General features: G+C 39.5%; 1 protein-coding gene and 2 non-coding genes across 3 annotated transcripts in view; all 3 read right to left on the bottom strand.

Moving 5' to 3' along the window:
- The window catches only part of LOC100537530 (uncharacterized), an 858,077-nt gene that overhangs the window by 594,460 nt on the left and 239,026 nt on the right, over positions 1-24,591 (bottom strand). The window lies entirely within an intron of this gene.
- Positions 8,814-8,895, bottom strand: trnal-uag (transfer RNA leucine (anticodon UAG)). Its single transcript has one exon. It is a non-coding gene; the product is annotated as a tRNA-Leu (tRNA).
- Positions 9,374-9,455, bottom strand: trnal-uag (transfer RNA leucine (anticodon UAG)). Its single transcript has one exon. It is a non-coding gene; the product is annotated as a tRNA-Leu (tRNA).

The raw sequence follows: 24,591 nt of genomic DNA, 5'->3' as shown, positions 1-24,591 counted from the left end.
TTTTTTATGATTATATGTATTTTTGTGATTATTTTCAGCATAGTACTGCTTCTGCTGCTCCAGCACAAACGGTGCAACAACCTGCCCCTACTGTACCTGCTGAGGAGGTGATGGAGACGAGACAACTTGAGGCCCAGCCCCAGCCCCCGTCTACTCCATCAGTGGCATCAAAGATTTCACCGCAATTGTCAATGGTACATTTTTTTTTAAATCAAAAGAAATGACAATTTCAGTGATTCAAGAGTTCAAGGTGTTCAAAGTTCAGTTCAAAGTTCAAACATAGGAGAGAAAAGAACAAAAAGCAATAAAAAAAGTTGAGGTGTTGCTAGAAACCTGCTTCTTTTCATACCTCTTCTACAGTGGGGGGTAGCAGACACTTGCTGATTGGTCGGTTTGAGTTTCAAAGTGTAAGCTAAAATTTGTACTTTTCTAAACAACGAGTCTGAGGTATTATCTTGAAAAAGATACTTACTTATTTAAAAAATATATAAATATATATATTTTTTTTTTGCTACCACAGGTATGATAATATTTTTTCTTCTGGGAGAAAGTCTCATTTGTTTTATTACGAATACATTTTTCAAGGTCAATATTATGAGCCTCTTTAAGCTTTTTTTTTTTTTTTTTTTTGGCATAGTCTACAAAACAAACCATCGTTATACAATAACTTGCCAAACTACCCTAACCTGTCTAGTTAACCTAATTTACCTAGTTAAACCTTCAAATGTCACTTTAAGTGGTATAGAAGTGTCTTGAAGAATATCTAGTCAAATATTATTTACTGTCATCAGGGCAAAGATAAAATAAATCAGTTCTTAGGAATGAGTTATTAAAACTTTGATGTTTAAAAAAATGTGCTGAACAAATCTTCTCTCCATTAAACAGAAATTGGTGGAAAAAAATTAAAAAGCGGGCTAATAAATCAGACTTCAACTGTATATAACACATAGTGTGATGTTGTAATATACAATGTATGTTTTTGTTGAAATGCATGATGTAATAATAGTACAATAATACTGTATATAACATAATGCAATACTTTATTCCTTTGGTAGTAAAACAAAATATTTGTTTGCATATTGCTCCTTGATCCAGAAAACTATAATTTTAATCAAAGCCTAACGTGTCACATTTATTTGCAATGAACCAGTTGTCTAATTAAATCTATTCTAACTTATATCTTATTTCTACCTGTAAAAGTAGCAGAGGTTGGTAGTAAAATGATTGTACAACAGACATATTGAAAGATAGTTTCTAATTGCTTGAAATGTAATGTGATATACACTAATGTTCAAAAAATTATTATTGTTAAAATATAAAAGCTTAATATTAATCATATTTTGCAAGAATTCTATTGTGTTTGATTTGCTCATCAATTAAGTAGATTTTATTTGATTTGAATTGTTTGAATAAATTATTCTTTATTTATTTAATTTGCCTATATTATTATTTCACATTATTCCAGTTTTTACTAAATATTTGATCAAATAAATGTAGCCTTGATAAACATAATTAAAACATAAAAAAAAATACATTGAGCAGATCGCAAACCTTTGAACAGTAGTGTACATTTTGCCATTGTGAACAGTGTTTTTAATGAAATGCTTTTTGTCTTGCCCTTTTTGAGTTCACCAAACCAAGATTTTCCGGATCCCACATTGCTGCAGCAAAGCCAAATCTTAGTGTGGCTAGAAGACCATCACAGGTTGACGTCCAGCCCAGTTCAGCAGTGTGAAGTGCTTCTACACCAAGCACGGCTGTAAGTATTGTCATAATCCACATAGCTTTCGGAGAGAATTTGGTATAAGCATTTGTTTTACATAAATTCGTATTTTTATTAAGTATAGTCACATTAAATCTCAATAAAACATCTCTGTAGTATTCTTTTAGTGCATAAAAACATATATATTAAAAATAAGCACCATTCTTTAAACTTTTTGTTCTGCATAGAAGCGCTGTGACAAAATTTTACAGTTTAGCAGCAATCATTCATTTCCAATGTATTTTATACATTAATGTTCAAATAAAGTAATGGTTGCAAAAAATTCTGATTAGTTAATGTTACTTATAGATATATATTTACAAAATGCACTTTGTTATATTGCTTGTTTGTACAGACACAGGAACTTCAAGTTTCTGCCCCCGTCCTCACATCCACTACAGCAGTGACCAGTTCCACAGAGCCGTCCGGCATTGTCTCAGTAAGTCATTTCATATTTTCTGTCCAAAAAAAGGTAATTTGGTTTGCATATTTGCTGCCCCAGCTGAATTCACACAAAGTGGTTTTAAGACCAGCCAACTAAATTGACTTGATGTTAATTAACTAAGCTTGATATATGTATAAATGTTAACAAAATAAAAAATAAATCAAAGAATCACAAAAATTACGCCTTCTGTTGTTGATATTTTATGTTCACAGTAGTAAAAGAAAAGAAAATGGATGGAAAAGAAGTAGAAAGGAAAAAGAGAAATAACTATTGTAAGATTCCCCTATATTAGGCACCAGATTCAGCGTGGTTCAGCAAGTCGACTTGGAGACAGGAGAAGAGACCAAACTGTAGTTAGAATGGTTTATTCTGCAGTCTGACAAATACAGGATGGGCAGGGGTATTTATACACAAGGGCTAAGAGCATAAAGGCGCTCCATATATGGGCAAGTCATACAGCATTTTGTCTTAACATGAATCAGCCTATTTCATATCTGAGCATAGTGGAATTTTCCAGTGTGGGTGAAGCTGCAAAACTGAAACCAGACCATGGTCTCAGACTTCTAACACCTGCAAAACTGAAACCAGACCATGGCCTCATATTTCTGACACACACATACATATACAAAAAACCACAGGAGCTTCTGCTTCTCATGCAAGCACACTTAAAAAAGAGACAGAATGTTCTCTCAGTCCCCTCTTTTAGGCCAAAGGCCTAACACAGAGGAATCTTATCATATCGTTGACCCATCATACTGTCCATTGTGGCATAGATTCGATTCATTAAACATTGCAAGAGAAAAGGACCACAACAACAAACAAGAAGGAAAATAATACATACAGGAATTATCATAGTAAGGAAAGGAGTCACCCAGCCGAACAGACCCGTCATCCAACCCCATGTGGTGTCTGGGACATAATCTGAAGTCATGGCAATTTTTAACCCTTGGAGAGTAGACATAGCAGTACTCATTTACATACCCCCCCCCTGGGATGCTGTTAAGAGATCTAGAGCCATTCTATTTTGCAAAACCATGGTACGTAGATTACCTAATTCTTTATTCTGAGCTTCGTTAATTATTTTTGAGGCATTCAGAAATAGGCCCATGCGATAGTCCAGGGTCTCAATTCTTAGTAGAGCTTTTCCCACACCTATTTGCGGAAATAGAGCCAATACCATTTTACTACCAGTGGTCCATAATTTGAAGTCCTCGGGCACGTCAGTACCCCATACAGAGTCATGGGGCTTCATTTCAGGGACACTGCGTTTAACTCTTTGCTGCGCTGACAGGACCTGGGCTGTCACAAAAAAAATGTGAGAAGTCACATGCACAGGGGCACACTGCCCCGTCCAGTTGGCCGGTAATGACATGTAGGCGTTGTTCCCACACAACCACCACCCACCCTGGACCACATAAGTGCCGTTTGAGGGTCCTGACACATAAACTGTGGCCCCTTCTCCCGAGGAGGCAATTTGTTGACAGTTAACAGTGCTTCCCATGAAATGAGAGCCCATGGTCTGGTTATAACACACAGGGTGTGTAATAGAATGGTTAATAAAAAACCTTGTGGCTAATAGGTGAGGGTTTAGCGTGGCCAAATTTTACCCAAAATAGAGCATCACATGTACCATTTCTAATGCCAATCCGGTATGGATCGTAGTCATCGACAATTATATATGGGTCCTGGTACCCTGATCCTGCAAAACTGGCAGAACATTTAGCAGCTGTTTTATTCATGGGTTTGGCATAAAGAGGGGTTTGTTTGGTTGAATGAGGCATAACAGAACATACATAACAACCAGATACATTATATGACCTAGCTAAAACTTTCACATATTGATACCACATATTAGTTCCAATAGGATTGTCAGCCCCATCCTCTGCCCATCCGAATTCATGATCATGTGTCCAGCGTTTCAGCCTGGCTGCATTAGCTTGAGCAACAAGAAAGAGAAACAGTCCAATTGTCCGCAGCAAAAAGGAAGTCATGCTGACCCTTGCCTTAAGGTAGACAGTGCTACGTGTTTAGCTCCCATCTGTCTCCCAAACGCAATTGTGCAGCTGTAGAGGTGAATTGCAGCTGTAGAGGTGTCGTCTGTGCTGAGGGGGCCCCCAAAATCTGTAAAACAAAGAGAGTCTGCAGACAGATTATCATAGTACAAAACTTATACATTTTTATTATTCAATAGGTGCTCGTTTTATCCTGGTTGCATGGATCCACTGTGGAGAAGAGGAGGTTAAAACGGCGGTTCTGGTTACAGCCACAACATCCGTCGGGGGGCCATATTTGGGGTCCCCCAGTTCTGTGCTCATTTTATTGAACTGTCTAATCATTACTCTGTCACCAACCTTAAAGGGGTGTGTTGGGTCTACCGGCATCGGGGCTGAACCAGAATGTATGTTAGTCCAGTATGCATGCAATGTTGTTAGTAGCTGTTGTGCACATTCACTCATATGAATATCCAAAGAACCGTCACCCAGTGTGGTACCCCTTTGCCTCCATGGTGAGGGAAAGGGTCGTCCCATCACAGTCTCATAAGGAGAGAGACCGTGAAGACTTTTGTGAGGAAACATCCTCATGTCTGCTAAAACGAGAGGTAGCAAGGCGAGCCAATTTGAGTGCCCTGCATGTTGCATAGCCTTTCTTAATTTGTCCTTGATGGTCCTATTAGTTCGTTCTACTATGCCAGATGATTGTGGATGATAGGGAATATGTAGCTGCCAATTAATTTGGAGTTCTTTAGCTAGATTTTGTATTACTTTCGCAGTAAATGAGGTTCCCTTATCTGAGTCTATGGCACATGGTATACCGTATCTTGGAATGATTTCTCTTGTCAAGTATCTGATAACTGTATTAGCATCTTCCTTACTGCATGGAAAGGCTTCAACCCATTTTGAAAATTTGTCCACAAAAACCAATAAATATTTATTAGGACCCCTCTTTGGCAGATGTGTAAAATCTACCTGCCATTCCTGAAAAGGTGTTTCAGGGAGGGGCAATTGCTGATGTTGAGCTTGAGGTTTAGTGATATTATTTTGAGCACATATCAAACATCTATCTAGCGTGTTATTGACATGGTGCTGTAAATTATTGATGCATAAAAAGGAACTCATTGTGTCTATTACCCCATTGTGTCTATTACCCCTCTTCGGCCGCGGTGTGTAACACCGTGAAACTCGCGGACGAGAAAAGGTGCACAGGATGATGGCAGGCATAAACAGCCTTTGCCATCTAGCATTATTCCATTAGGATCAGTTGTGGCGTCACATTCAGACCAGTAAGTATGGTACTAAGTATTTAGTAAGCTGCTGTTTTAGATTTGTCAGGAGCTCCTCCTGATCATCTTTCCACGCGAGGCGTGTTTTTATACGAGTATGTGTCTTTTTATCATCTGTTTCTTCCTTAACAGTTTCTGTTTGTACTATATCAAGCTTGCGATCAAGAGCAGGTATTTTTGTTGTTATTTCTTCATTGTCATAGGACGAACCCATTTTGGTTTGGAGGATAAATCAATAACCTGCCCCAATTAGTTGGCAGTGACGCGAACTGCGCAACAGCATGTCTACAAATTGCAGTGGTTTGTCCACTTCGGGCAGAAGAGATATGAGATCTTTAAGAACAGAGGGTGAAGGGGGAATTATTTCTATCCCTCGTGGTTTAGCAACCCACACCGCAGCCACATTAGAGGCTGAGGCAGCGCCCTCAGCGCCGTCAGGGGAGTCTGCCTTAGTTTTAATCATTTCTGTCAGTGACGGGTAAAATAGAAGGCACTGTAGGAGAAGCACTTACAGAGCATGAAATAGATTGCGGAGGCCCCGTATAAGGGGGTGGTGACGTCATGGTGGTTTTAGCAGCTGCAAGAGAGCCCCTCTTATCTGCCTCGCGGGCAGTATTGCTTCTGCTTTTGGGTTTGGGGACAGATTTCAAAACAGTTTTGGGTGTAAAAATGCCTTTTTTTTATCCCTCCATATAGAACTCATTTTATACCATGTGTCATATCCATTCATCATATATTGGTCATTCCATTCTGGATCCCCATATCAATTTGTAAGCTAACTGAAGGAAACCTGGGTCAAATGTTCCTTCCCTAGGAAAGTCTCTCCATTGAGATTGTCCCTCTGTCCACCCAGCTAAATTGGACAGCCAGGGTTCAGTGTAAAATCCCCACCCACATCTATCCATCCATTGCTTTGGACTCTCACTGGGTTCTGGTTTTGGATATCCTTGTCCCATATTGCTGAAGCTGGTGCGTAATACTTATTTACTAAAATTTATTAAACCCCTGATTTGTGGAACCCAAATTTAATTGGGTACGACAACACAAATCCTTCTGTGCAATTTACTGTTTGAAGTAAACTTGACAGGATAACAAGTGTCAAATTAATAAATTTCGCTGATTTGTGGAACCCAAATTTAATTGGGTACGACGACACAAATCCTTCTGTGCAATTTACTGTTGAAAGTAAACTTGACAGGATATTCTGTGCTCTACAGCACAGACCTCTCTTGCTTGCGCAACCCAATTTTTAATTAAAATCTTACGATTTCCTGAGATACACCGGAGCAGGCAGTGTGAATAAAAATTCTCTTACCTGATCAGATGTATCCCGGACGAGCCCCCAAGTCTGTAAGATTCCCCTATATTAGGCACCAGATTCAGCGTGGTTCAGCAAGTCGACTTGGAGACAGGAGAAGAGACCAAACTGTAGTTAGAATGGTTTATTCTGCAGTCTGACAAATACAGGATGGGCAGGGGTATTTATACACAAGGGCTAAGAGCATAAAGGCGCTCCATATATGGGCAAGTCATACAGCATTTTGTCTTAACATGAATCAGCCTATTTCATATCTGAGCATAGTGGAATTTTCCAGTGTGGGTGAAGCTGCAAAACTGAAACCAGACCATGGTCTCAGACTTCTAACACCTGCAAAACTGAAACCAGACCATGGCCTCATATTTCTGACACACACATACATATACAAAAAACCACAGCTTTTTTTCTGCTTCTCATGCAAGCACACTTAAAAAAGAGACAGAATGTTCTCTCAACTATATTGGAAAATACTTTTGCTTCTTTAAAGAAAATGTTTATTGGTGAAATTCTATTTATGATTTTTGGAATTTAATACATAATAAGGCATTTAAAAACAATCATTTAAAATCAAAGGTATTTAGATTATAATCATGATAACATTATGTGAGGGTACTCACTCAAATATGTAAGGTGCATTTACATTACCAGACTAAAGGTTTAATCTATAAGTGAGTAATTGAACACCTTTATTCCTCGTGCTGTTTTAACCTATCATCACAGATATATGAAAATACTTTACAAATTATTTATATATATTAGATTAGATTCAACTTTATTGTCATTACACATGTACGAGTACAATGCAACGAAATGCAGTTTAGGTCTAACCAGCAGTGCAATAGCAGCAAGTGCAGGATACAGGAATAAGTTATAAAGTGCAGTTATAGAAAAACTATAGTGATATTTACAGATGGATGTACTATGAACATTATATACAGGTTGGATTAGCTATTAACAGATTTACAAAATATGTATATATGTGCAGGTTGCTATTAATAATCAGTAGTGTGCAGATACATAAGCATGATTACAAGTGTATATGTTACAATATATGAATATATGTACAGGTTTCCACTAATAATAAGTAGTGTGCAGATAAGCATGATTAAAGATTCAGTGAGGGGCAGGGTTCAGGAGGGAGACAGCTCTGGGGAAAAAGCTGTTCCTCAGTCTGCTGGTTTTTGTCCGGGGGAGCCTGAAGCGCCTGCCGGAGGGCAGGTGAGAAAACAGTCTGTGAGCGGGGTGAGAGGTGTCCTTTAGAATACTGCGTGCTCGGCGCAGACAGTGTTTCCTTTGAATGTCCTCTATGGCAGGCAGTGTGATCCCTGTCATGCGTTGGGCAGTTTTCACCACCCGCTGAAGTGCCTTTCGCTCAGCAACAGAGCAGCTTCCATACCAGACTGTGACGCAGTTGGTCAGGATGCTTTCTATTGTGCAGTGGTAGAAGTTCACCAAGACGGCTGATGAAAGCTGGTTCTTCTTCTGATTCATAAAGAATAGGCGCTGGTGAGCCTTCTTGATCAGGCTGGAGGTTTTGGTGGTCAAGGAAAAGTCCTTTGAGATTTGAGTTCCCAAAAACTTGAAGGATGAGACAGGCTCAACGGCCATCACATTGATGTGAATGGGATCATGTGACCCTGTTCGTCCCTTTCTGAAGTCCACAATGAGCTCCTTGGTCTTATTGGTGTTAAGGAGCAGATTATTGTCGAATTGTGAAATCTTTACTGTTCCTGTTTCAATAGGGTGCTCTTGCTAAAAGGAGCAATGGCAGAGAGAGACTTTTAGTGCAGACTTTGTTAAGATGCTGCAATCTAATCGTGGGAAAGACACTTGCTCCTGAGCAGATTCGAGATTGGGGATGTGTTGCTGTCACACCAACAAGTCTGCCGTGAGTTTCAAAGAGCACATTATACTGACTAGTTGCCAACTTAAATGTACACTCTAATTTCCAGTGTTCACTGAGAACGCGCACACACTTAAGCAGTTTGGCCGTGTTTAAAACCACATCTGGCAGCGGTGGGATTTGAACCCACGCCCCCGGAGAGACTGGAGCCTAAATCCAGCGCCTTAGACCCCTCGGCCACGCTACCCTAGAAGGGTCTTTGCAGTGGTCCGTTTTCTCCCCAATTTTACGGTAGCAGAACAGCAGAGATGACGCAGAGCTTCCTAGTGAAGCCCTTCAACTTTGGCCAAGGAGTCTACATTTGGATGTGAGCGGAAGCGTGCAGTATCACTTTGCAAGTCTGTTTGCTCAAGCAGAGAGGTCATTCTCAAGCATCCTAAAAGTATTGCCTGGCAGCGGTGGGATTCGAACCCACACCCCCGAAGAGACTGGAGCCTAAATCCAGAGCATTAGATCCCTTGGCTACGCTATCTCAGATGACTCCATGCAGTGGTCCCTTTTCTGCCCAATTTTTCGGAAGCAGAGAGGACGCCCAGCTTCCTAGTGAAGCCCTTCAACTTTGGCCAAAGAGTCTACGTTTAGATGTGAGATGAAGCATGCAGTATTACTTTGCAAGTCTGTTTTCTCAAGCAGAGGTCATTCTCAAGCATCCTAAAAGGACTGCCTGGCAGCGGTGGGATTCAAACCCACGCCCCCGGAGAGACTGGAGCCTAAATCCAGTGCCTTAGACCCCTCGGCCACACTACCCTAGATGCATTCATGCAGTGGTCCGTTTTCTGCCCAATTTTACGGAAGCAGAACAGCAGAGAGGACACCCAGCTTCCTAGTGAAGCCCTTCAACTTTGGCCAAGGAGTCTACGTTTGGATGTGAGCGGAAACGTGCAGTATTGCCTTGCAAGTCTGTTTGCTCAAGCAGAGAGGTCATTCTCAAGCATCCTAAAAGGACTGCCTGGCAGCGGTGGGATTCGAACCCACGTCCCTGAAGAGACTGGAGCCTAAATCCAGCACCTTAGATCTCTTGGCTACGCTATCTCAGATGACTCCATGCAGTAATCCCTTTTCTGCCCAATTTTTCGGAAGCAGAGAGGACGCCCAGCTTCCTAGTGAAGCCCTTCAACTTTGGCCAAGGAGTCTACGTTTGGATGTGAGCGGAAGCATGCAGTATCACTTTGCTAGTCTGTTTGCTCAAGCAGAGAGGTCATTCTCAAAGCATCCTAAAAGTATTGCCTGGCAGCGGTGGGATTCGAACCCAGACCCCCAAAAAGACTGGTGCCTTAATCCAGCGCCTTAGACCGCTCAGCCAAGCTGCTTTCCCTGAGCAGTTATCACACCAACTTGTTTCAAGTAGCGCAACAGCGCTGGGAAATCAGTTCAATTTGGCCATGCCTTGCTGGAGCTCCTCCACAAAAAAAGAGAGCTCCTTAATACCAGCTTAGGAAGCACTCCCACCTTCCTGTCAACCACAGTTCTGTCTCTATTTGAGCACACCTCAAGGCATTTGAAGTCTACTCTAAACGGCAGCCAGCTGCGATGCATTTAAGCACCTGATTACAAGGTAACTGTTATTTTACAAAAGAGTGAAAGTTACTGATTCCATCACAGCAGACCCCACATTGTTATTGATATTATATTCAAATCCAGTTATAGAGTATAACTACTCTAATTGTGAATCTTTACTGTTCCTGTTTCAATAGGGTGCTCTTGCTAAAAGGGGCAATGGCAGAGAGAGACTTCCAGTGCAGACTTTGTTAAAATGCTGCAATCTAATCGTGGGTGTTACGGCCCAAACTCAAAACTGGCTTGAATAACAACAACAATCAAGGTTTGAGCAGAACATATGGAAGACACAGACGTTTGATATGGTTAAATTGACGTTCCGTCAATACGTTATATTTTTCTATAAATCATAAGTTTTCAAAAATTGACAAAACATTAACAAAAATCAAGTAGACAGGTAGGGAAGCTAAGGTAAACAGATCTCTGACTAAACTGTTTTAAATGGACAGATCTTACCTAAACTGTCGTGAAAAGGAATAAAAAATAGGTGAGTCTTCCGGGCCACTGCTCACCTTCGCTAAACTAAGTGAAGTTTAGTTTTAAACTAATTTCGAGAGGAGCATGTGCTCATGATTTACCCAGCTGGTCCACATTAACTAATTATGATCCTCCAATCAAAGGATCCCAAACCACTATATATATCCTCATTTCCTTTCTACAACTATCTTCGTCTGGAAGAAAGCTTCCTGCTTCTAAAAAGCTTTAGCTCTAAAAGCTTTTACAGCATTGCACTTTTTAGCCCATCAATATGGAAATAACCAACAATATCTACAACTGCAACCAGAGCCCTGCTCTCCCTGAGACTTCAGCCACTGCAATGAAGCCAAACTCTCACCGCTCTTCGCGGTCCACCTGTGGTAACGTCGTATGCTTTAAGGGGGAACTTCTCTCTTTAAGGAGAAACTACTCTCCAAAAGACTAAATATTTCTTATGTCTTTAGAAAAGCAAGATTCTCATAAATAAAAAATAATTTAAACCATTTTAAAGACACAAACACTATGGACTTAACGTCCTCCTATAATCTGTAAACAAGCAGAGATTATAACAAACCAAATAAACCCACCTTTCAAGCTTGCTGTCTGTTCACAGGTCCATAACATTTTAACAGCCTGGCTGATTTAACTACAAGGATCAAAGCAATCCAATCCATAAAACTTTAGTCCACAACATGTTTACATGTTTATAAACATACATGGATACACTGCTGTCATCCAAACTTGTTGCTGGAGTGCTTTCAGTAAAGTAGTATCTTTCAGACAAAAACACTTGTATTATGGTCTAACAAAATGGCTGCCGACCTTTTGATTGACACTTCATTGAGCCAATAGCTGAAAAGAGAAGTGTCACCATCCAAGCTGTCAGAACATGAGATGGTCCCGCCCTCTCTTACGATAGTTATGAACAGACTTGGTTGCAAAGACTTTGTGAATGAATTGGGCCAATTATGCTTCTGATTTCATTCATGTTAAGATTCCAAATGTAATGTTATTTAATCAATCAAATTAAAGTACAGCCCATAGTAAACATTTAATTGACACAGTTTAATAAGTATTGTTCAAGTGCAAATTAAATGACAGCATCATTTTAGAAGTTAAATAAATAAATTAATTAAACAAATAACTAACATAAATAAATAAACATGCATATAAATAAACAAACCCTGCCACTTCCAATAGCTATTTAACTTCTAAAATAAAATTACCCACCTAATGACAATAAGCATCACATCGATCATAGAAGTCCGATCGTAATATGTCACAGGAATTTAAACTTATCACTTCACCTGCTCCACTTTAAAGAGGTATTTTTAAGATCACCAGCCAAGCCATGCTCAATATCCTTGGCCCTCCACTATCCTGGGGGGGAATGAACATCTACCAAAACATTTAAAACACTATCTGTCTGTCGATTCCTCACCTCGCTAGAGAACTGCGTTCTCACCACTAATTTTTCTGATTTTCTCATTTCAGGTCTAACCTATGGATTCCACCCGGGCACCTCAGCTCTCCCTTCCTATCCTAATATTCAGTCAGCTTTTGCTGATTGAACCAGAAATTGTGGATCATCTTATTTAAAAAGAGATCGACAACCACTTTATGTTTGACCATTCTCTGCCCCACCACTCAAGGTTTCACGCATTTATCCCATAAGCAGTGCAACTCGCAAATTCTCCATCACTGGCTTCTTTCTAACAATCGCAGAATCCCCCACCTTATCCAACTTTAGATGATATTCTAATCACCCCCCCCCACATTGCCTCCAGCCAAACACCTAGAGATCACCAAAAGGTTTTCACCAATCTAGGTATTCTGCTCGCAAAAGGCTGGACCCAATACATTTATCGAATTTCTAGGCATCAACTTCGATTTGCTCAAATTCCAAGCTTCTCTTCCTAAAGAGAAAATTGGCTGAATAATTTCTCTTTCTCTTGTATTATAAGAAAGAGACTTGAATTAAACACATACTGTTATCTATCCTCGGCCACCTAAAATTCACAGTGCAAATTTACCTCAAACTTGCCTACTCCAGCTCCCTACCACAAGTCACGATTTAAAAGGCACAATTTCTCTCTCAAAACCCACCCAAAATGAACTCTGCTTATGGATTGCTTCCTAAAGCTATGGAACGGCTGTTCCTTCTTCTGCAGAGATTGTTCGCACCCCCATTAGATATTTGTCTATTTACTGGTGCTACCCCATCAGTTGGGTTCCAAGGGTACTCAGAGGCCACTGGTTGCCACCACATGCCCCCCTCAATCTATTTCCACTCTAGAAACCATTGTTCATCAGCTTTCTTCAAACTGTACCCAATAGTCGCTGCCGCCATACTATGGGGAGACGAATGGTCCACCTCTAGGATTCTCATTTATTGTGTTGAGGAAGAAACAATATAATGCATAGACAAAGGCGTTCCTACTCTCTTAGCTTTAATGCTACTTTTAAGATGTCTTATTTGACATTAGTCAATTTATCATGTCTGCATAATACGTGCCAGGTTGCAAAACCAAATCACTGACTCTCTCTCATTTTCTTTCCAGAAACTTTGGTCACTGGCTACAGAAGTGGACCCCAACTCAACGCCTGTCCATCCCTTTCCACAAATGACATTACCTTAAGCCACCCCCATTATAACCTCCACCAAACTCCATATCACTTACCATTAAAGTAGTAGCCTTCAGACCCTTCAGTCACACATCACAGCATGAAACATTTAAACTCAACCCTCACTCCAACCCACCATAGCAGATACAATTTTGTGTGATGAGGAAAGAAAGGGTTTCCTCGTCCTGCAAAGTAAGATAGATCTATTGACAAAGAACATTTCATTTACATCTTCAACATTCCTGCCCTCACCCACCCAGTCCAAACTCTCTAGTATACCTACACTCGAGGATTATAAGAAACAAACCCCCTAGCCCCCCTTTTTACTGATGACGCTAATCGTCCAGTATCACATCTCTGGTTCCAGAAACACCTCAAAGTTGTCCACCTCTCAGGATTTCCTCCCGAACCAATCTCCAGCCATTCATTCAGAATTGGCATTATTAAAAGGCTTTCCCAGCACCAGATCCAGACCCTTGGTCATTGGTTCTCTGAAGCCTTTCAAATCCTACATTCGCCTCAGTCTTTTCATCTCAAAGAACCCAAGTTGTTTCTTTCAAACCTCTCAGCCCAATTTTGGCCACCCCTTTATTCTCAAGCCAAAGCCATCTATCTGTCCATCCCTAGCAAACCCCCTCACGGCTCAGGCTCCCGCTGGAGTAAATATGAGCTTCAGCTCTCGCAGAGCTTAACATGACCCTCTTTCTGTTCCCCCTGCCAGCATTGAGTTCCTCTGCTGTTTCCTCCTAGTTCTTTACTCCCTGCCTTTGACTCTCATGTAATCTCCTTGCTACATCAGCATCACCCTAAGCTCAGATTTCGCAGGGGTCAACATGAGCTTTGGCTCTGACAAGAGCCTACCCTATCACCCTCTCCTTTCTGTTCCCCCTGCCAGCGTTGAGTAATTCCGCTGTTCCCTCCTAGCTCTTTACCCTTTGCCTTTGGCTCTCTGGTAACCTCCTTGCTCCATCTGCATCACCCAAGCTCAGACTCTCGCAAGGGTCAACACGAGCTTCGGCTCTCGCAAGAGCCTCACCTTTCACCCTCTCCTTTCTGTTCCTCCTGCCAGTGTTGAGTGCTTCCACTGTTCCCTCCTAGCTCTTTACCCCTCGCCTTTGGCTCTCTTGTTACCACCTTGCTCAATCTGCTTAAAGCTCAGACTCCTGTAGGGGTCAACACAAGTTTCGGCTCTCCCAAGAGCCTCCCCTTTCACCCTCTCTTTTCTGTTATCCCTGCCAGCGTTGAGTACTTCCGCTGTTTCCTCCTAGCTCTTCACTCCTTGCCTTTGGCCCTCTCATAACCTCCTTGCTCTATCTGCATCACCCTAAGCTCAGACTCCCGCAGGGGTCAACGCAAGCTGTGGCTCTCATAAGAACCTCACCTATCAACTTCTCCTTTCTGTATGCCCTGCCAGCGATAAGCGCTTCTGCTGTTCCCTCCAATCTCTTAACTCCTTGCCTTGACTCTCAACTAACCTCTTTGCTCCATCTTAGCATCACCCTAAGCTCAAACCCCCACAGGGGTCAACACGAGCTTCGGCTCTCGCAAGAGCCTCCCCTATCACCCTCACCTTCCTGTTTCCACTGCCAGAAATGAGTGCTTGTGCTGCATCATTTTATTTATTCTGTATTGTCATTCATCAGTTTCTACATTTTGTTTAATCCGTATAGTAGTTCATTAGCATTACATGTTATCATATTCTGTATTTTGCATAGTAATCTCGTTATCTCCAACAGCTCTCCCCTTTTTCTTTCCCCCCTGTCAGCGTTGTATGCTCCCTTTGCCTTAGTATCTTATTGCATAATTTGTATATTCTGTATAGTACTTGTGTTGGATATTTGTGTTTCTTACAGCTGCTCTCCCCCCTTTTACCTGCCCTGCAGCATCAAGCACCTTTGCAGCTCCAATTAATTTATTCTGCATAATGGTTTATTGTTATATATTGTATTGTATCATTTGCATAAAAATTGTTTAGTATATCTGTTTCTTCCAGCCACCTTGCCCATTTCTTTTCCCATTCCAGTGTGGAGTGCTTCCGCTGCACCAGTTTATTTGTTTTTCATATAGTTATTGATAAATGTCTACATTGTGTTCATTCTGCATAGTAGTCCATTTGTATTTCATGTATTATATTGTGTATTTCTGGATAATAATCATATTACTCCCAGCAGCTCTCCCCTTTCCACTTGCCAGAATTGAGTGCCTTACTGTTTTCTACCAGCTGTTTACTCATTGTTTTTGACTCCCATCCAACCTCCTTCCTCCACATTAACATCACCCTAAGCTCTGACTCCCGCCGGAGTCAATAGGAGTTTCGGCTCTCGCAAGAGCCTCACCTATCGCCTTAACCTTCCAGTTTCCCCTGCCAGTGTCGAGTGCTTCCGCTGCATCAGTTTATTTATTCTTTATAGTTATTCACCAGTATCAGCATTGACATGTTTATTCTGCATAGTAATTTATTAGCATTTCATGTTCTGTATTTTGCATAGTAACCTTGTTACTTAAACAGCACCCCCCTTTTTCTCTCCCCTTACCAGCGTTGTGGGCTCCCGCTGCATTAGTATCTTTCTTATTGATTATTTTGCATATTATGCATAGTAAGTGTATAGCATATTTTTGTTAATTACAGCTGTTTTTCTTCTGCCAGCGCTAAGTGCTTCCGCTGCTTACTGCATTTTATTATGCATAGTATTTCCCTAATGTTCATGTTTTTATTTTATTGTTAATATATTAAATCTGTGTTAATACCAGCTTCCTTCCCCTCTCTTTCTCCCTGCCAGTTCCTAGCAACATGCCAACATTGAGTGCTTCTGCTGCATAGCAGTTGTATATTCCATACAGTAATTTATATAGCATTGTTTCCTCCAGCTTCTCTCCTTTGTTTACCCCAAACAGCTTTTTATGCTTCCGCTACCAAATCTCTTCCCTCCTCTTAAACAGCCAGCTCCACACCCTTCATTATTACATCTCACAAACATTCTCTTAAGCACTGACTCCCGTAGAGGGCCCATTTAAGCCCCAATTTACACACGAGTCTCCACCCACCCTCTAAGCCACTCAGACTCCCTCAGACTTCCTAACTTTATTTAAGTTTAGTTTTAAACTAATTTCGAGAGGAGCATGTGCTCATGATTTACCCAGCTGGTCCACGTTAACTAATTATGATCCTCCAATCAAAGGATCCCAAACCACTATATATATCCTCATTTCCTTTCTACAACTATCTTCGTCTGGAAGAACCCCCCCCCCCCCCCCCCTCCTCCCCTTCTTCCTCCTTTATCCAGAATGGGCGGCACGGTGGCCCAGTGACTAGCACTGTTGCCTCACAGCAAGAATACCAATGGTGTTGGGTCCTCGCTGAGCCATCTGGTATTTCTGTGTGGAGTTTGCATGTTCTCCCCGTGTCCGCGTGGGTTTCCCCCGGGTTCCCCGGTTTCCTCCTACCATCCAAATGTGCTCTATATTATAGATAAAACAAGCCTAAACCTTTTTTTATAATGTCTTACTCTCAGGAAGTTCGCCTTGGCCTCAGCAGCGGGGGAGTTTGAGATAGACCTGAGCTCAATCTCCACTCGCCCTGCAAAAGGGGGGGGAGCCCTGGGCTCGAGGATTCCTTGAGCTCAGGGCTCTCTCCCGGGACAGCATGCCAAACAAGCTATGTATAAATCATGAGCTAAGTGTGAACTCTTGAAAGACATTAGGGGCCATTTACATTTGGCATCTTTTGCACGTGCAAGTTTGTTATTCCCTATGTGCAACTGAAACAACGCTGGTGAAAGCAAACTGATGCATGCATACAGAAAAAACATTCCCACGCACCTCACACACGCTCTTGTGTGAATCCCTGTTGTTTGCATGCTTGCCAATAAAAGTTTGGGGAGAGAAGCGCAATGTTTAGGTTAAGTGGAGGCGGAGTGGACCAGAATCACGGTCAGATGACCGTCAGTTCACCGGGAAATGTCCTGGTGCTCCCTATGGCCAGTCCACCCCTGAGTTTTACAGTTTTCTGCTGTTTGTTATTCGTGGACAGAATCCTGTGTTAACTGTAACCTTGTTCCACACTGCTCATGCTACACCTTGAGTTAACAAATAATCCTGGGTGTTCATTAACAGACAGTTCACATTCCCAAACCCCAGTTTAACATAATTGTTTATATATTTACGCTGTCACTGTCCCTGATTGGACAAAAAGCAGATAACCTTCAGCTGGCATTTCAGCATCTTGTCGGGTATATAAAATGTCACAGCGTAGGTCTTAAGCTAAGCCTCAGGACATACACAAAGCCAAGAAAAAAAGACAAAAGTACAAATAAATGAAAACAAGTAGCAAAGTATGTCATCTTGCCATCTCCTCATCACTCCAGTTTACAGCAAACGTTGCATTAAGCATTTGAACAAGTTTATTCATTCATTTACCTTCGGCTTAATCCCTTTATTCATCAGGTCACCACAACGGAATGAACCACCAACTTATCAAGCATTTGTTTTAAACAGCGGATACCTGTCCAGCTGCAACCCAGTACCGGGAAACATTTGCATAAGTTATATACAATAATGCAAACTCACTAACATAAGCTGAATTATGCGCACTTGGTATGAACTTGCAGGATTTGTGTCAATCAGGTTTTCCAAGAAAGAGATGCACATGAGGGAACACAACATGAGTAATCTAGAGCGAGTGCATTTGATCATTTGCATTTACAGCCACAGGCACAAAAACAGCTTGGTTTTCCTCTAACCGCCAAAATGAAATAATCTGCAAGGTATATGATCTGATTTTGAGCTGAAACCTCAGATACATTGTGGGAACACCAAAGACTTACTTTACATCTTGTAAAAAAGGTTCATAATAGAAACCCTTTAAAGGTATTTCTAACACAGAAATGAAAATAGCCTCACCATTTACTTTCCATTGTGTGGTTTTAAACCTTGATGAGTTTCTTAATTCTGTTGAACACAAAATAAGATATTGTGATAAAAATGCTGGCTTACTTTGTGTTCCAGAAGAAAGGAAATGTTTAAAACCACATGATGGAGAGTAAATAGTAAGCTCATTTTGATATTTAGGGTAAACATCCATTTCATGCTTGCCACTTTGAGCCTTCATACTAAAGTTCACTTTTTTGTTCTTTTTTTAAGACCTGATAGTGCTGAAAGAAGAGACACATCAATGGAATGAAATGGAAGAGAAACAACAAGAAATAACGACTGATGAAAAACCCACACTCACTAAAAAGACTTCAAGACCTCGGAAATCCAAGTCTAGGTGTAATTACAGCTGTAAACAGAGTAGAAAGAGTTTTAGTCAAAAGTCAAACCTTGATCGCACTAAGGAGAAACCATACACCTGCAAACAGTGTGGAAAAAGCTTCTATAATACAGGAAATTTAACAGTGCACATGAGAATTCACACTGGAGAGAGACCGTACGCATGCCAACAGTGTGGGAAAAGCTTCTATCATCCAGGAAACTTTGCAGTGCACATGAGAATTCACTCTGGGGAGAGGCCTTACTCTTGCCTTCAGTGTGGAAAAAGCTATAAGCAAAAAGGCTACCTTGAAGTCCACATGAGATCACACACTGGTTTTACTTGCACACAGTGTGGGAAACGTTTTCCTCAACAACAAAACCTTGACATCCACATGAGGATTCACACTGGAGAGAAACCTTACACATGCACAGAGTGTGGTAAAAGGTTCCCACATATAGGCTCACTCAAACACCACATGATAAGTCACACCGGAGAGAAGCCGTTTGCATGTGCTCATTGTGGATAGAGCTTCACAACCAAAGCTAGCCTCATGAATCACACGAATGGTCACACTAAAACCACATGTGATCATTGTGGAAAGAGTCTCACATGCAAAGGCTCCATAAAGCAACACATGAAGATTCATTCAAGAGAGCGATTTCGATGCAGTGAGTGTGGAAAGGGCTTTAAATATAAAAGAAGCCTCGGCAACCACATGAAGCTCCACAATGGAGAGCAAAAATGAGCCTTGTCAAGCGGAGCTTACTTTACTTTACTTTACTTTACTTTACTTTCTTTATTGTCCACAAGTGGAAATTTATCTTTGGCTTCACCACACAACCACATCAGCGTTTACATTACACACATCACAGAAAAAACATTCAACACAAATACATTCAACGTCGTCACATATATAACATTAAAAAACACTATTTAAAACCCTACACATAATTAAAACCCAGTATTTAAAATTGTAATGGCACTTGGCACAAAGGACATTTGATACACATTTTTCTTTACTTGAGGTTGCCTAAAATGTCTTTTTGAAGGCAAAGGCTGAAATTTGATATTTAAGGGATGGGAACAATCTTCAACAATGGTGTGTGCTTTCTGTCTAATTCTCATTGAATAAATTTCATTTGGTTGTTTTTGCGCTTTACCTACAATTGTACTGCCAATTTTTACTACTCGACACAGTTTTTGCTTTTCCTTCATTGGCAATAGTCCATACCATGCTATCATGTTAAAACTCACAACACTTTCAACCAAGTTCTTGTATACCTCAAGGACATCTTGACTCACACCAAATTGTTGTAACCTCCTAATGAGGTATAATCTCTGCATTGCTTTTTTAAAAATGCACTCTGCATTTGCAGCAAATGTTAGTCCACTATCAATAAGTGTTCCTAAATATTTAAAACAGTCAACTGTCTCTATTTCATGTCCCTCAAGAACCAGCGGTTTCAACCCTTGACTAAGCACTTTTTTATTTCTGCTAATTATCATCTCCTTGGTTTTATTAAAATTGATCTCCAGTGAACTCTTTTTACACCAGTTTAGGAGCATATGTATATAATTATAGTACGAGGTATCTCCTTCTGTTCCTATTTTAGTCAACCGTCCAACAAGTGCCATATCATCTGCATATTTAAATTACTTAAAACCTGAATCCTGAATCTTAAGTACATTTGTGTAAAGAGAAAATAGTAAGGGTGATAAAATGCTTCCTTGCGGAACTCCTGTATTTTCAATCATTGTTTTAGACACCATTTCATTAACGACTACATTTTGAGGACGATTTAAAAGGAAATCTTTAATCCACCAAATAAAATCACCATTCACTCCTAGATCAAGTAGTCTTTGCAGGAGAATATCTATCCGAATTGAATTAAAAGCTGCGCTAAAATCTATAAATAAAATCCTTACATAATTTGTGGTCTGTTGAATATGTTCAGCAGCAAAATCACGCAAAGTTGTTACAGCATCGTCGGTGCCCCTCTTTCCCCTATATGCAAACTGAAGGGGGTCCAAATCGTTGACCACCTTGTTCCAGATGTGCCTTGATAATACTCTTTCCATACATTTACCCAAAATACATGTAAGAGCTATTGGTCTAAAATCTTTTAACTGATTGGCATTGGAAATTTTGGGTACTGGAACAATTTTTGTTTTTTTCCATAAATTTGGAACCACTTTATCTAACGAAAGCTGAAACTAACGGGTGAATACACTAGGTAGCTGAAAAGCACAATCTCTCAACACGCGACCTTTAAGCCCATCTGGGCCAGGTGCTTTATTTGGCTTTGTACTAGCAAGACAAGCTGCTATTTCATACTCATTAAGTTTAATGGGCTCGTATGCAGGAATATTAGAACAGATTTTTATCACATTCAATTTTACTTTCCCCTTTATCAAACCTAGCAAAGAAAATATTTAAATCTTCTACCATAGGTGCACCATGTGATAAACATGCCTTTTTCTTTCTTCCCATGACACTGTTTATTTCTTCCCATGCCTTCTTAGCACTACCTTTAAATAACTTATCCTCAATCTTGTCTTTGTATGCTAATTTGGCTTTCTTAATTTGACCCCTGAGTTCCTTTCTTTTCTGTCTAATTCAATACCCCCATTTAAAAAAGCTGATTTTTTTCTCATTTACACGTGTTTTAAGATCATTTGTAAACCATAACCTATTATTTGGGTACATCTGAATTGTTTTAGTCTTAACACAATTACTTTCACAAAAACTTATGTAAGATGTAATGGTATCAGTAGTTTCATGTACATTTTCACATGCATCAAAAAACACTTGCCACTCTGTATTTTCAAAACAGTCCCTTAGTTCCTCTTTGCTCTGATCTGTCCAAAATTATAAGTATCTCTTTAGTCACTGGTTTTTCTTGTTTAAACTTAGCTCGACATTTGGGTAACAGGTGTATGATGTTGTGGTCCGACCTCCCCAATGGAGGGTGACACACAGCTTTATATCCGTCTTTTATATTGCCAAAACATTTATCCAATATGCGTGTTGATTGGGTCGGACAGTCCACATACTGATATAAAGTAGGCAAATGGCTTGATAACTCACATAAGTTCATATTCCCAAGAATTAAAATTGGTTGATCCGATGAACGAGCCAAGGCATCATTATAGCTGTCTGTTATTTTGCTTGCAGCTTCCTCATATTTTGGACCAGGAACGTATGTTAAAATGAAAGTCATTTAAATTAATTTAAGGCTTTCTCCCAGGATAGAATGGGATAGCATCTCGCGACAAGTGTGAACTCTTGAATACATATCAAGTTACTGGAATGAAACCCTTTGAACCTGAAGATTTAAACTCAATAACTGAAGAGGGGTGAAGATGTGTCAGGTTGTGAGAGTTTCTACAGGGCTGCAAGAAAGCAAAATAACTTTATATGTGTTTCAAGGTATTATGAACTGAAAACCAATTTTCTGCACACTGCAATCAAATGGTCGGCTCTGAAAGGAGAATTAGAAGGATTAGGAAGGAGAAAATGTTTGGGGAGATGCAGAGAAAACTGTCCTACACCCTTAGATTGTGTTTTTGATCATTTACATTGTTTGATTGTCACTCCCTGGAACAAACACGGATTTGCCTCCAATTTTGGGCTTTTGTCTGCATTTTTACAAAACTTGCTGGTGAATGAAAGTCCACCTAAACTCGGCCGGTGTGAACTTGTAATGACAGTGAGAGACTGATGCAGACTCCATAAAGCCCTAATCAGACTACACAATGCCATTTGCCAGTTACCACGGATCAGATTTGTGTCAGATTATGAGATTTTGACTTGATCAAATCTTGATGTGTTGTGGGTACAAATGAAGACTTCGGTTTCAAAACACTACACATTTATTTTGATTGACTGATCTGAGAAAAGAAACAAGTTTTCTTCATGAAGACAATTAAACTTTCTGTAGACAACTGGTTTCCTTTAAAGAAATGTTCATGTGAAAACTCCCACATTACTACAAATAAATCAGTGTATGGGAAACAGTGTTGCTATTGTGAATGAGAACATGAGAGATTTGTTAGCTTACATGCTAATTCCAGGACTCAACAGACTACTGAAGCACTTCAGCTATCTGTAAATTCCAATTATTATTAATATTCATTACATATTGTACTGCTCATGTGCACTGACTGCAAGTGTGCTGTCTGCAAGTGGTGTGTGTGTGTAGGTTATAGTTTTAGGTTTATTGTGTTAAAAGTAAATTATTTTAAGAGTAACAAGTTATTTAATTATTAACATTCTGATTGTTCCTATATATATATATATATATATATATATATATATATATATATATATATATATATATATATATATATAAATTAAAAGAGGATACTTTTATTAGGCCTTTCATGAGTCTAATAATCTCAAAGTCACACTTTAAAAGAAGGTCCAAAAACCTGCATTTACAAATGAAGAATGTTTTGCAAAGCATAAAATGTTGTTAACCTGTACAATTTTTTTTAGTTACACCAAATTTAACTTGTTTATTGTAAAAAGGGTTTACATGGATATTGACATGAGACATTCTGTATTATGCACTATGTATTATGAGTCATGAGTAGGGCCAGACAGAATCTGTCGACGTTTTTTGCTATTTCTGCAAAGAATTTTGATAAAAATCTGTTAATTTCTGCTTTTGGGAGTATCATAACTAAAACCTAAATATGTGAAACAAAAAATAATATCTTTTAAACTTTTATTTAATGTTTAAAATGCAAATCCAATTAGATTCACTTTATCTGGTAAACAAAGCAAGTCTCTCGTATAATATTTCTACTAAAAGACAAAATATTACTGTACAAACTGCATTGTACATAAATCAGATAAACATTTTCATATTAGTCAATAATATTACTGTTATTAATTTAAAAAGTGCATAAATATATATTTACACACATTTACTCAAGTAAATTAAATAGAATTAATGATGGGCTAAAAATCTGCAGAAAATCTGTGGAATTCTGCGCGTGACATTATGTATTATAAGTTATGTACATGAGTATATGCAGTTGTAGAAAATATGCTCAGTGTTTTCAATAACTTTTACAAAATTGGCAAGTTTTCCTCAGTATCAAATTTTAATCTCAGGAATTCTTTTGATGAATACACATTATTAATCATTTTAACTGAAGTTCTTTAATTTTGGGGAGAATTGAATAAGAAATGTAACTTGTTCTTTTTTTTCTAATTTCTGTGAATTAAATTCTTTTAAAATAAACGAGGTCTGAGCTGATTAGGATGAAGCCTTTAAATAAGAATATTCATTTAAAACTTATTATTAAATTTTGTATCTCTAAAAATAAAGATGGAAGAGCGAACATTACAGAATAGTGTGAAAGAAAACCTCTGATCAATACTGTGATGTTTTTAGGAATAACATTAATAATTGTGTAAAACTCTTTAGGGTGACAAGCAAAACCCTGTTTAAAGAATGGGTTGAATTATTTTAATTTAGCAAAAAGATTGTCATTTCAAGTGAAAAAAAAGTCATATGCGATTATAATCTATTTAAACAAGTTTCCGTTAAATTTTGATGAGATGACGAGGAATCTGGACCAGCACCAAAGCCACTTCTTCCACCAGCTCCATCAATAGAATATCCACCTGTTACCTCAGATGCCACTGAACTTTTACTATAGTTCCCACTATGATTTGGCCACAACCAGCACCAACAGTACCACTAGCTCCACCGACAACATGTACAGAGAAGCTGAAGCACTGGGAGCCACTGGACAATGTACCACATGTCCCCTCAAGCTACTTAATACAGTGATCTTTTTTTTTTATTTTAGCTCTGCACAGTTGCCAGACATTCAGAATCGCTCCCCAGCAAACATCAGAAACAGGTGGGTTCAACAAAGGTTTCCACCCATGTAAAAAAATAAATAAATGTTGCACAACAAATAGTAGTAATAACTATAATATACAGCCACAGTAAA

This window comes from Danio rerio, chromosome 4 (assembly GCF_049306965.1).
Source record: "Danio rerio strain Tuebingen ecotype United States chromosome 4, GRCz12tu, whole genome shotgun sequence".
Lineage (NCBI taxonomy): Eukaryota > Metazoa > Chordata > Actinopteri > Cypriniformes > Danionidae > Danio > Danio rerio.
The sequence above is the reverse complement of the archived record's forward strand: the minus strand, read 5'-3'. Positions and strand labels throughout refer to the sequence as shown.